Raw genomic sequence first — 13,271 nt, 5'->3', positions numbered from 1 at the left:
TCAAACAAATTTATGTTATGATTCCCAAATTTATATTAAGCATATAAAAATCTATTTTTCTCAAAATTAAATAAAAATTTAAATAATAAAAGTTATAGGTTATTATGAATAATATATTTTATAATCCAACAAATTTATTGATTTATAATTTATGAAATTCATAATCTTATACTCAAGCATTAAAAAAAATTGTATACCTAATATCTCTTTAAAATAATTTGAAATTTTAAACCTTAAACATAAAAGTTATAAACTTATTTATATTATTAATATAGTAAAATTTAATAATTTCTTTTATTAACCATATACATTCTTATTTTTTTTTACAATATTAATAAACATTCTTTATAAGTTTCTCCTAGATTATTGTGAGAAATTCAAAAAGTTTAATTTTGTAACCTAATCAATATAATACATACTCATTACATATAACAAAATACTATCATCAAAACAACTCTAAAATTTATAAAAATAAAAAAGTATTAAAAAAAAAACATGAACGGGGCAGCAATGTGTAAGGTTCAGCAAGTTGAGATTCAAGCTGAACCACAGATTGAAGAACCACAAGCTAAGCCATATGGCTTGTTCTCAAAGGAGTTCTTAACTCCTTTGAAACAAGCCATTAGCTTAGCCTGTTCCGGTTCTTCAATATGTGGTTCAGCTTGAATCTCAACCTGAAGAACCTTAGACATTGTTGCCGCCTGCTTCATGATCCTTCTGGAAAAGATTTTGACTATAAAATGCAATATCAAGCAAGAACCATGTGCTTGATGTACCAAGGAGATGCAGTCCATGGCGAGTTAAGAACTCCTTTGAGAACAAGCCATATGGCTTAGCTTGTGGTTCTTCAATCTGTGGTTCAGCTTGAATCTCAACCTGCAGAACCTTAGACATGTCTGCTGCTGCCTACTTCGTGTTCTAAGATACTAGAGCAGTAACGGGCAGTTTCCGACATCTTCATCCGCCAGTAGTAAGTCAATGCCGCTGGGAGTGCTCCCACCATCACAATTATCCTTCAAACATAGTCTGCTTGTAAAACTGTTGAGGCAGAAGCCCATTAGCACCTGAATTTGCTCATTTGTCTTATAAAACTCAGACATTCCTCTTAAATAGCGTATCCGGACACACTATCGAAAATATACTTTGTATATAAATCTTTATTGTTAATTTATATAATTCATAATTATATAATATAAATATGTATCCCCGTGTCCTACATTTTAGAGATTATACGTATTTTTTCATATCAGTATCATATAAGTGTTTGTACTACATTACTTTTCAAGCGAAAATTACAAGGTTATGTCTGTATCTCTTTATCAAAAGCTTTCCTTTTCTGCAGAAGTGTAAACGAGAGTCAGACTTGATCAATTGTGAGAATTCAATAATAGCTGATCAATCTGAAGAAGTTATCAAATGAAATCAACCAATACACGTACAGTTACATCACCTGTTAGTCCACTATGAAAAAGTTGTTTACCTATACAATAACTATAGATTACACCACTAGTTGAAGTATTGAACCATCCAATAATTCATAATTAAGGCTAAGAAATTAGCCTCTATATAGTGACCAAATATAAGGAAGATAGAGAGCTCTCAATACAAAAGTTATTAAAGTTGTCAAGCTACCGCAGAAATTAGGAAACTGGAAGGAACTCGTACCATCTCAAAATAAAAACAAAAAGTAGTAAATAAGGACTTTCTAGATTCTCTCCTCACTTCTTTTTATTAAAAAAGTGCAATCTAAAATAACTTGGCAGTAAATTTCTTCGAAAATTATTATGTTTTTAAATTGTTTCTAAAGAGAAAAGAAAACAGAAACAAATCTTTGGATAAACAGAAATATAGTTGAATCTCATTTGAGAAATTTTCATACCGAATGAAACCATACATGCACAAGGTGCGTCCTTTGTAATATTAGAAGTGATGAGAAATAGCAGAAACAGATTAGGATGAAATCAGTATCTGAAATGTACATTAAAGGAGACACATGAAATGAATCTGAACTACAAAATTACAAAATTAATTACCTGTAGTGGAGAAAGGTTGTAGAGAGAAGAGAAAGATGTGAAGTGCAAGATGTGGGAAATGTATGAAGGGAGGGGGAGAATTTATAGGAAGAGAAGATACCAAAACATGACATAAAACAAATACTCTTTCTTAACACCAAATTAAAATACCTTTTAAGCCTACCAAAATTTACTATTTCTCAAATTTTCTTCTCTTTTCAATACCATGATATGTTAGTGATGTGTTATACAAATCATGTGATACCTAAACAAAATATGTACTTAACATATTTTTTTAAAGTTGTGAAAGCTACCCACTTTTTTGTTACACAATTAGGTACCAGAAAATTTGTTGTGGGATGAGATCACTTTATACTCTCCTAGTTTCAACTATAAGTCAAATTTATACCACTCAACTTAATTTACCTTTTACACTATTTGGCCAAAAATGTCATTCTTAGTTATATGTCATTCTTATTTAGTTTTTATTTATTTATTTGGTGAGTGTTAAATATCATCACAAAAAAATATACATATAAAAAAACTTGGATTTGCTTTCCATCATATATATATATATATGAAAACTCTTCATATCTAAATATTTATAATAAAAAAATGAATAAAGAGTGAAGGAAGAGAGAAAGTGAGAAAGAAAGAAAGCTTAAAATTGTATGTGAAAGTGAGAATGAGACCTTTATATAGAAGAAATGAATACAAAGTGAAGGGGATGAGAGAAAGTGAAAAAAAAAAGAGCTTAAAATTGTATGTAAAAGTGAGAATGAGACCCCTTTTTTTATATAGGAAAGGAATCAAAAATATTTTGTGAGAATTCACTTTGCTGTTCTAGTTTCAAAATTCTGAATTTGATATTCTTTCGCTAACTTTCTCCATAACAGCTTTCCATCGTGTATATATATATATATATGAAAACTCTTGAAAACTTTTCATATCAGCAACAATCATTATACCCAAAAAAGGATTAGTCGCTAATCCAGTTAATTAGGAAGAACTTATAAATATTTAGAAAATATACTATTTTATTATATCTTATAATAACTACTGTAATTTAAAGGTTTTATACAAAGATTTAAAAAATGATAAATATACAACTTTTAAAAATAATTTCACTAAAATAACCTAATTTTTCAATAAACACATTCGTGTCAACGAGGATAATTAATTATAGACAAATTAAAATTTAAAACATTAATACTTATTGAAAAATAAAATTAAAAATTCCATTTCAAGTATTTGTTTTATAAATTCATACATTTTGGGAGGAAGAAAGTGATTTTTATTTTATGAAAAATCTAATTAACATTCTAAATCAGTTGAGATTAAGTGATTTTACTTATATTTGCGGTTAGAGGTAATATATGTATGATTAATTTTTTTGTCTTTCTTAAATTTTTTATTGGTGTCTAATGTGCGGCAAAGTGTAATCATTTCTCAGACCAAAATCTCAAAATTTCAACCCAAAAAATTTCCTTTTTCTGGATTTGGTGCTTAGAAAGGAGAAAACTAGAACACAAAAAATACCACGAAACAAAAAAATAAAAATAAAAATAAAAATAAAAGGAAAAAAATAAAAAATAAAAACACAAAAAGTGGTCTTACCTCCATATACCTACTTTGTCAAACATCATAGATCTAATCCTTGATGGCCATAAGGAGGGGCTTCTCGGGATCAGAATCGTCTCTATCTGGAACTCGAAGTCGCACGAAGAACCTCTATACAGAAGAATCTCTATACAATGTCTCCAAAACGATATAATAAATGACAAGAATGAGAGTGAAGAAGTGGGTGTAGAAAGGCCACTGTAAACCATGTGAAAAGAACTTGTATCTGGAGATGAAACAAGAGAAAAACGCAAAGACAATAAGTAACCATTCTATAAAATGGGAAAAAAATAACATCATACTTTATTGAAATTTAAAAAATGCATTGTAATTTGTTTTCCAAAAAATAACAATATTTTATCTAAATTCAAAATTTCTCTATCAACTCTGTTATTTGTTTCCTAAAAAAATAAAATATATTTTATCTAAATTTAAAAAAATTTCTATCAACTGTTATGTAATTATTGTTTTTTAAATAATATAAAAAATATGCTTTGATAATTACTCAATGACAATATAACTAAAATAGAATAATAAAATAAAAATAAATTTATATATATATTAAAAACAGTCGTAGAAAGGAATCCTGTATAAGTATAGATATAGTATTAGGAATTAAATTCTTAAGAAATAAAGAAAATATTTATCTCAAATTTTAAAATAATACGTATGCATAGCACAGTGACAGAATGTTGTTTCCTTTTTTAACATGAAATTGGGACCTTAGTTCACATTTCAAGGTTAGGTTGTCTCACCATCGACTTTATGGCATATTTTGTTGACTTTATCTACACGCCTCTTTCTAATCTCAACCCATACCTAAACAAATTTCGAAATAATTGAAAACATATTTTAACAATTTAATTAAATAGTATTCACACATTGATTTATGATTTACAATAAATCCATAAGCATAAATTAAGAAGATTTTAGTATTTATTATTATTAAGTAGATCAACCTATTCAAATAACTAAAACAAAAATGAAGTCAACAACTCAGTAGTATGTTGTTAAAATAGAATTAGCAATTAAAATATTGAAGCACTAAATTCATACACCAACAATTCAGTAATCAAAATTTTATTATCTACTTTTTTTAGAATTTTAATGTCTATCACCAAATTAAATCAATCATTAAATGTTTAAGATAATAAGATATATTATTTTTGTTGCTAAATTAATTCTAATAAATTTTTGGTTGAGAAATGGGTTGTAACTAGCATTTTCTTATTTGAATTTGTTGGCTAATTGGTCGCTAGTATAATTAACGATCACATTTTTTTTTTATTAAGAGATTAAAATTGTCGGTCTCTACATTAACATTTTTTTTATAGTAATTAATTAACTGGGGACTAATTTCATTTAAAAAATATTGTTATCCTCGAGAAGACACTTCATCTTCTAATCCAAATGAATTATAACTATTTATTTGACACATTTACGAAATAAACAATATTTATCATTATCATCTTAACTTAGTACTACATGAATTAAATTGAGATAGATCCCTCTCAATTAACTTGCTAAATCAAAATACAATTTTTTTAATGTCTAACCAGATTTGACTTGTTAATAATTAATTATATTTACTTAAAAACCTTGTATCTTAATTATTTAATACTCACATTTTTAACAAAGTCAAATTCCTAAATAAGACTAGTAACAATGTTTAATAATAGAGAGTTAACATGTTTTCACAAGTACTTAAAAATAGTTTTAAAATAAAAATGATATTTGAATAATTTATTATTAAAATGAAAAGTGTATATAAATAGAAGAATCAATCATTTAAGTTTTATTTTAATATAATAATTATCTTTATAAAAACCATTTTATTTTCCTCCAATGTCTTCCTTCTAAGGTTTTGACAACCTCCTTCATTAAACTAACGATCAAAGATTACCACTAGACTCTTAGCAGTGAATACAACAAAATTGATCGATTATAATTTTAGTTAGAGTAAGTTTATTTTTTCTCATTTTTCCTTTGGATCAATTTTGAGTTTTAGTGTACCTGAGTAGATATGGTTGCATATGATGTTTATAGCTTCAGAATTAGTTCCTATTAATTCGTCCTATTTATGTTATGGATGTACGGACTCAAATCCCTTACACACTACACCAAGATAAATAAATATGTGATATTACAAATATATCATTCACTTTGCTACCAAAAGCTTGGTGACACCAAGCTTAATGAAGGCAACATCATACCAATTTGCATTTGTCTTGACTAATATGCTATTAGTAATTGTCATATTTAATTTGAAAATTATATAGTAAAAAACTTTATTTTGTTTGAGAAATATCAAAATACCGTGAAAACATAATTTTTTTTTTTTTTTGTGTTGTGCACACTTTATTACGCTATAACCTTTTTTGAAAGACGTATTATTTTATTACATAAAAATTAATACTTATTAGTATAATTGAACATTTTCATAATCTCTCAATAACTTTTTTATTTGTTCCAAGGAGAACAATAAAGAGTAACAATTTGGATGTATGTGTGTGTAATTTGAGAAAAATCTAAGATCTCAATGCAATTATTATTATTATTATTTTCTAAAGGCATTAATATTCAAAACAAGAATATTCAATCTAATTGAATCCAAATATTGTGGGTTATTATATTTTAAGTGTTTTGATCAAACTCATTTTAATAAAATTAAAATCATTGTTTAATAGTTTAGGGTTAAGTTTTGATATTAAACTCATGAATCCAATCGAACTCATATGTTATATAAAATATATTTTTTAATTTTAGTATATGAAAGATGAATATTGTAAGAAAATTACATATATTAAACATATTATATATATATATATATTTACTTTGTCCTAACTTTCTTACTTAAACATTTCTTATATAAACTTTAATTAAAGTATCTCAACTACTTTTTGTAATTTCTATTTACAGATTCTTTAGTCATCTTTTACTTCACCAATATACTATAATCTAAACTTTCTTTCTAATTGTTAATTTTTTATAAAAAGAATATTTTTTTATAAAATAAAATTTTAAAAATACTAAATTTAAAACTAACCCAATCTCATAAAATCAATTTATAAAATAAGATTTCCAACTACTTACATAATATAATTTAATCTTATCTTTAATCATTAATTAAAGTAAAGTATTCTTATATGTAAAACTCCAATAACAATTTAAAAAAAAACATAATCTATACTTAAACATTAATATCACTCACATTATATAGCATAAATTGTATATATTACTCTCACTACAAGGAAATAACAATTTAGTCACCGAATTTAGCGACCGAAAATTAGTGGTCGCAATTTGCAACCGAAATAGCCACCAAATACCCGTAGTGTTAGATCTGCGACCGAAATAGCGACCGACTGAATTATTTATCATGTTAGTTAGTTTTGCGACCGAATCCGCGACCGAATATGAGAGTGAAAAAACCATTGGTCGCTAAAGTGGTGGCTGTTTCGAATAAATTGGGAAAAATATATCTGCAACCGAATTAGCGACCGAATATGTTTATTTTTTAGCCACCGATTTTATTTCGGTCGCTAAATTTTATTGCTTTTTTCTGCCACCGAATTAGCCACCGATTATGTTTACTTCTTAGCCACCGATTTTCTTTTGGTCGCTAAATATAAATGTTTATTTTTGCCACCGAATCAGCCACCAAATTTATTTAGTTTTTAGCCACCGATTTTGTTTCGGTCGCTAGATATAATTGTTTATTTTTACCACTTTTTAGCCACCGAATTTCTTTTGGTCGCTAAATATAATTGTTTATTTTACTACTATTAATAATAATAAAATTGATTTTTATTTTAAAAAACTATACAAGGATCACACAAACTTTTGAATATTAATGAGTACTCGTCCGTTTAAAAAATAATTAGTTGTATTACTGGTTTCTTTTTCTATTTAAAAAATATATGTCAAATATATTTGTAATTTCTTAAATTTAAACAAAATTTATTAAATACTCTTTTTAAAATATCAGCTAAAATAAAAATTCTAAATAAAATTACATAACAAAATATTATTATTAATAAAATTAATCCTTTAAAAAAAAGTAAATTATGCTATATAATTAAATTTAAATAAAATGATATCTTTAAAATAACTTTAATTTTATAAAAATAAATAAATTTTTAGAATTAAATTGTAAAGAGTTTTTTAATTATTAAATTTTAATTATTAAAATATCCATATTTACTATCATGGATATTTAAATATTTATTTAATATTTATTTTTAATTTTACACAAATGCTATATTTTTTAATATTTTTTAATTTGAAATTTGTTTTTTTTTTAAGCTTTGGAGTTATTTGGAAGTGCAGGTGTTGTTAGGGCACGAAATACCCAAAATTGCTTATAGGAGTGAAGAAAGGTGCAGAGGAAGCTACAGTGGTGGTCGGAGGAGGAGGAAGCTGCAGCGGTGGTCGGAGGAGGAGGAAGTTGTAGGTGATGGTCGTGGTGCGAACGGAGGTACGAACAGAGGCGAACGAAGGTGTGAGCGGAGGCGAGCGGAGACGAACGGTGTGAGCGGAGCCGTGCGGAGGCGAACGGTGCAAGCAGTGCGAGCGGTGCGAGCGAACGGTATGCCTGTCTTTTGGCTATATGATTGATTGAAAATAGCTACCCCTAGAGTCGTATTCTTTTGGCTTTTTTCTTTTCTTAAAGCTTCATCTTAGTTCTGTCTATTGAAGTGAAACTCCAATTCTGATTGGAAAACAACAGCAAAAGCATATGTAAAACTGCATCTAAGTTTTGTTCTAGTTAATAGCTGTTTGAGTTGAGTAAACATATTTGACCATCATTTCAATCAATATATCAATACCTTGGCAGTGAATCCCCAACAAATAGCAGTTTTTTCCCTTGAAGCTTTCTGAGGGCTAGCTTTGGGTTGAAACTGCAAAATATAGTCATTTTGGAATGTAGTTTACATAAACTAATCATACTTGTATATGATAAAAATGTTTATATACATAAAGCAAGTTCTACAATTACAATTGGCAAGTTGGAGTGAGGAACTTACCGTGGCAAGGTGCAATCTTCTGGCTGTCACGTGCAATCTTCTGGCTGCCACTCCCAGTGACGATAGTCAGAATCATTCCTCCCATTCTTGACACAAGAAAATTGTCTATCTATATATGGGCAGCTTATGTCAGCTTACTTGGTGGAGGAAACATCTACATTTGCCTCATTTTATTATCCTGATCATGTTGAAACAAAAAGGACTAGGATCCCTCGTAATCTTGAAGTAGGCGAGGGTTCTTCACGTGCTCCTCCTATTTCAATTTTCAATTATCCAGGAAGAGAAATCGGAAAATGCATGACATATTATCTAAATCAAAAAGACTTTGATGCTGCCCAATTGTATGTTCTTCAAAACTGTGAAGAGGTTCAACCATACTTTGAGTAAGACAATGTTCACTCATTTGAAAAGAAAGTTAATTATGTTGCATGAGGTTTGAATAATCAATTTCTTTGTTGCAGTATTTATGTTGAATATTTAAGAGAGATTAGTCCTACTGCTTCAGAAGCTCAAATTGGCCAATACATTTCATCCTATTTTGCTACATGGTTCAAACAATATGTATGTTTTTAATTTGCCTTTTATACAAATTTTACTTTTAGATAGACATTGTGTAATTTATAATCTTTTGTTTAGGTTCTAAATCCAGAAAATAATATTGAAGATCCATTATTGGTTAACTTAGCATGGGGTCCTAAGAGAAAGGTTCAATCATGGTCTATCTATGTTATTAATGGATACAAATTTCACACTGTTCTTTGGAGTGAAGGCATGAATTCCACTAACTATGGTGTTTATGTACGAGGAACCAATGGTCAATCAGAGTCAGATTTTTATGGAATATTGTCTAATATTATTCAATTGGAGTATACTGGCTTTCCAATATTGAATGTAGTTCTCTTCCAGTGTGAATGGTTTGATAATACTCCTAATATAGGAACCAAAGTAGATAAGAACTATGGGATCGTTCAAGTAAAAGAATCACGGAGATATAATAAAGCATATGATCCATTCATATTTGCCCAATAGGCAAAGCAAGTTTATTACACCAAATATCCAGAGGGACACCAAGGTTGGTTGGGAGTAATTAAAACAAAAGCTCGTATTAGAATCATTGATAACACAGTAAGTGAGGTTGAGCATGACACTCCATACCAAGATGATGAGCTTCTACAACTTGAAGTAGTGCTACATGTTGATCCAGAATTCATTCATGATTCTCTTGCTGATGTTGATGGGGGGGGGGGGGGGGAGGGGGGGAGAAGAAGTAGATATACAATTACTAAATGAAACAAACATAGATGAACAATACGAGGAGGAATACATTTCAAGTGAGGATAACATTGAGAGTGATTTTAGTGACACAGATACCTCTTCGGTAATTCATGCATTAAAATTGATTATATACCTTGTCCAAATTATGTTTAACATTAATTTTATTGTGGTTTCCCATAATTGTAGTGAATAACAGGGAAGAAAACTGACATATTTGGTTGACATATTTGGTTGTAGAAAACACAATCAGGTTTGAGTCTTTTGATCATGATTACTTTATTTGTTTATTCAAAATTGATTGATCCACTTTGATTATTGTATTAATTACATCTTATATATGTAATATTTTTTACTTGCAGATGACACCAAGGGGTAGAGGTGGTGGTCGTAGACCACCTAATCGTGGTGGTCGAGGTGTTCGTGTTGATGATATATCTTTACCCAATACCAACATTCCCCCTTCGTTTGTTCTTCCAACAACTATGGAGTCTACACATCCTATTTATGAAGGAGCTGCCCCACTTCCTACACTTCACGGACAAGATATTGAACATCATGTAGGAGAATCAAATCCTACTATCTTTTCTACAGAGCCAACTATGAATCAACCTTCACCGATACAAGACTCTCTTACACCTGACAATGAGTCTGGCAATGTAGTTGATCAAAGACCCTGGCTTCATGCAGAAAGAGGAGAGTAAGTATATTTTAATCTAATTGTAATTCGTAAATATGATCTAATTTTCATATATCATTTTGACAATATGTTTTGAACATAATTTTTCACCTGCAAATGGACCTTCCAATGTAATCTCACGAATCATCAAGCAAAAATATGACGAACCCAGTCCCACTTGGAAGAAGGTTCGTCTTGAGCTTAGAGATAGATGGTTTGGAGAGTTCAAGGTAATTTGAGTTATGATTACATTTAAAATGATATTTTATTTTTCTACAATGTTTTTTTTCTAATTTATTTTACATGCAGAAAGAGTATAGGTGGGATATGGAACAAGACCAACTCATTAGATCCATTTTTGATACAAAAGCCTCCCGTATCTTTAAAAATGCTATGAGTAAAGTTAGGCATGGTCAAGATAAGGGGACCTGGATTCCACAACTTGTTCGAGCAACCTTGGACCAGCATTGGAGTTCTACAGAATTCCAGAACAAGAGTGCTATTGCCAAGGCGAATCGGGCTGTTGAGAAGGGAGCCTCAGCCTACTGTGGTGGTTCCATATCTACCGCAACTCACTTTGAGAAAATGGTAATATTATAATATTTCTTCTCTTTCTATATTTAATTTAAATACAATCTATTATATCTTTTTATTGAATTTATGTAGACTAAAGAGCTTGAATGACAACCAACTGCTTGGGAGGTTGTAGAGAGAACAAAGAAATTGAAGACTGGAGAATGGGTCAATGACAAGACTCGCGACCTTGCGGTATGTTTAAACTTTGTTATAGTTTAATTTTTACTATATGTTTTCTTCGTAATAATCAATTTGACTTCATTTTCAGGAGAAATATAAGAAACGTCGAGAAGAAGCCCAACAACAGCAAATGCTTGAAAGCGCATCTTCGCAAAACTCTCATGTTGCCTCTATTGATGACAATGAAATATACATCGATGTTGTTGGAAGTGGAAATAAAAAAGGGAATGTCTATGGTCTTGGTGTATTGAGCAAAAGGTTTAATAGTTCAACAAGTGCTCACTCTGCTGCAAGTCAAGCTCCAGTAGTCCATCAAATAGAAGAAATGCGTGAGATTATTCAAAAGCTAAATGATGAACTTATGACAAAACGTGTCAAGGAGCGGACACTTGAAGAAAAGATGGAGCTATTGATGAAAACTCATGAAGAGCAAAGTGAACGCATGCGCAAACAAGATGAGAAGATGCAACTCATCCTACAACACATTCAAATGAATAATCCCGCATCAGGCTCTTCAGATCCTACTACCAGTGGACATCATAAAGGAGACCAGAGTAGAGATGACAGTTCAGAAGAAGATTAGTTATATGTTGAATTATATCATAGATTTGACTCTTTTAACTAGTTTTCAACAGTTTTAGTTGTGTAGTATGATTTACCTTTAATTTGAGCACAACTTCTTCTTAAACTATGTATTTGAAGTTCATTACAATTGAGCTTGATTGAATTTTGAGTATCTTTATAAGCAGGTCTAAATTTTTTTATAAAATGGTCAAAATACCATTTTAAATAGGTACTAATAATACAAATAAAAATAGCCACCGAAATTGATTTGGTGGCTATTTAGCCACCGAAATCAAATCCGTCGCTGTAGAAGTCTCCATTTAGTCACCAAAAGATTTCTTGTTAGCGACCGAAAATGGTGGTCGCTATCACCTTCTAATTCAGTTACCGATTTAGCCACTGAAATTTGGGTAGCTAATTTGGATTTTGAATTTCTGTGACCAAATTTTCTGCGACCGATTTAGTCACCGAAATTTCGGTTGCTAATTTGGTTTTCGAATTTTGGTGACTAAATTTATCTGCGACAAATTTAGCAACCGAATTTTCGGTTGCTAATTTAGTTTATAAATTTTGGTGACCAAATTCTCTGCGACCGATTTAGCCACCGAAATTTCGGTTGCAAAGTAGCGACCACTTTATAATTCGGTCGCTAACGGCTTTGCGACCAGGGTTTTCGCTTCCATCTTTATTTGGTGACTGTTTCGATCGTAGATATGATTAACGACCGATTATAGTGATTTTAGCGACCGAATTTGGTGGTCGCTAAAAGTGATTTTTTTTGTAGTGTCTCTTGTACTAAATTATCAAAAAAAAAATGTGACACAAAATGAATTAATGACACAAAATCAACCACAATCAAATATGCAGTAGTACCAACACAAGATGCAATAAACCAAAATTTCATGAAATATATAAAATTTAATTTTAATATAAGAACTGATGAACTAGTTAAAGTTGTTAATTCTCTAAAGTGTTCAACCAAACAATTCGAGATTCAATACATTGACAATCAATCTCTCCTCTTGTTTATATATAAAAAAAATTATAGGAACACTTTAAATTAGAGGTAGTACTTAATATTTATATTGAATTTCAAATGAGAAACTAAAGTTCACTTAATGCAATGTATTACACAATTTCAAAGAAACTTAGCAACATAATACTTGACTATCAAACTAAGTTTATACCTTTAATGAACCAATCATTACAAACAATTATATAACACACACTACAAAAAAATCATTAAATAAAAACGAATTTTAGAGACAAAAAATAATTAGTTACTATATTGACTAAATTAGATACTATTTTAGAGACTAACAAAATTTTTGGTATCTAATG

The 13,271-nt window shown here is 29.5% G+C and overlaps 3 long non-coding RNA genes across 3 annotated transcripts; 2 read left to right on the top strand and 1 right to left on the bottom strand.

Moving 5' to 3' along the window:
* Positions 1 to 376: 376 nt before the first annotated feature.
* On the bottom strand, positions 377 to 2,089 carry LOC137816195 (uncharacterized). The gene is made up of 2 exons (XR_011081779.1): positions 2,034 to 2,089; positions 377 to 1,336 (listed from the first exon to the last, which is right to left on the bottom strand). It is a non-coding gene; the product is annotated as an uncharacterized lncRNA (long non-coding RNA).
* A 6,723-nt stretch (positions 2,090 to 8,812) lies between these two features.
* LOC137816194 (uncharacterized) lies at positions 8,813 to 9,358 on the top strand. The gene is made up of 3 exons (XR_011081778.1): positions 8,813 to 9,042; positions 9,121 to 9,220; positions 9,296 to 9,358. It is a non-coding gene; the product is annotated as an uncharacterized lncRNA (long non-coding RNA).
* Positions 9,359 to 10,119: 761 nt separating this feature from the next.
* On the top strand, positions 10,120 to 12,078 carry LOC137814289 (uncharacterized). The gene is made up of 5 exons (XR_011081630.1): positions 10,120 to 10,184; positions 10,294 to 10,840; positions 10,920 to 11,198; positions 11,277 to 11,378; positions 11,455 to 12,078. It is a non-coding gene; the product is annotated as an uncharacterized lncRNA (long non-coding RNA).
* The last annotated feature ends 1,193 nt before the right edge of the window (positions 12,079 to 13,271 follow it).

This window comes from Phaseolus vulgaris, chromosome 1, assembly GCF_000499845.2.
Source record: "Phaseolus vulgaris cultivar G19833 chromosome 1, P. vulgaris v2.0, whole genome shotgun sequence".
NCBI classification, from domain to species: Eukaryota; Viridiplantae; Streptophyta; class Magnoliopsida; order Fabales; family Fabaceae; genus Phaseolus; species Phaseolus vulgaris.
Note: the sequence above shows the minus strand (reverse complement) of the source record. Positions and strands in the feature narration are given on the sequence as shown.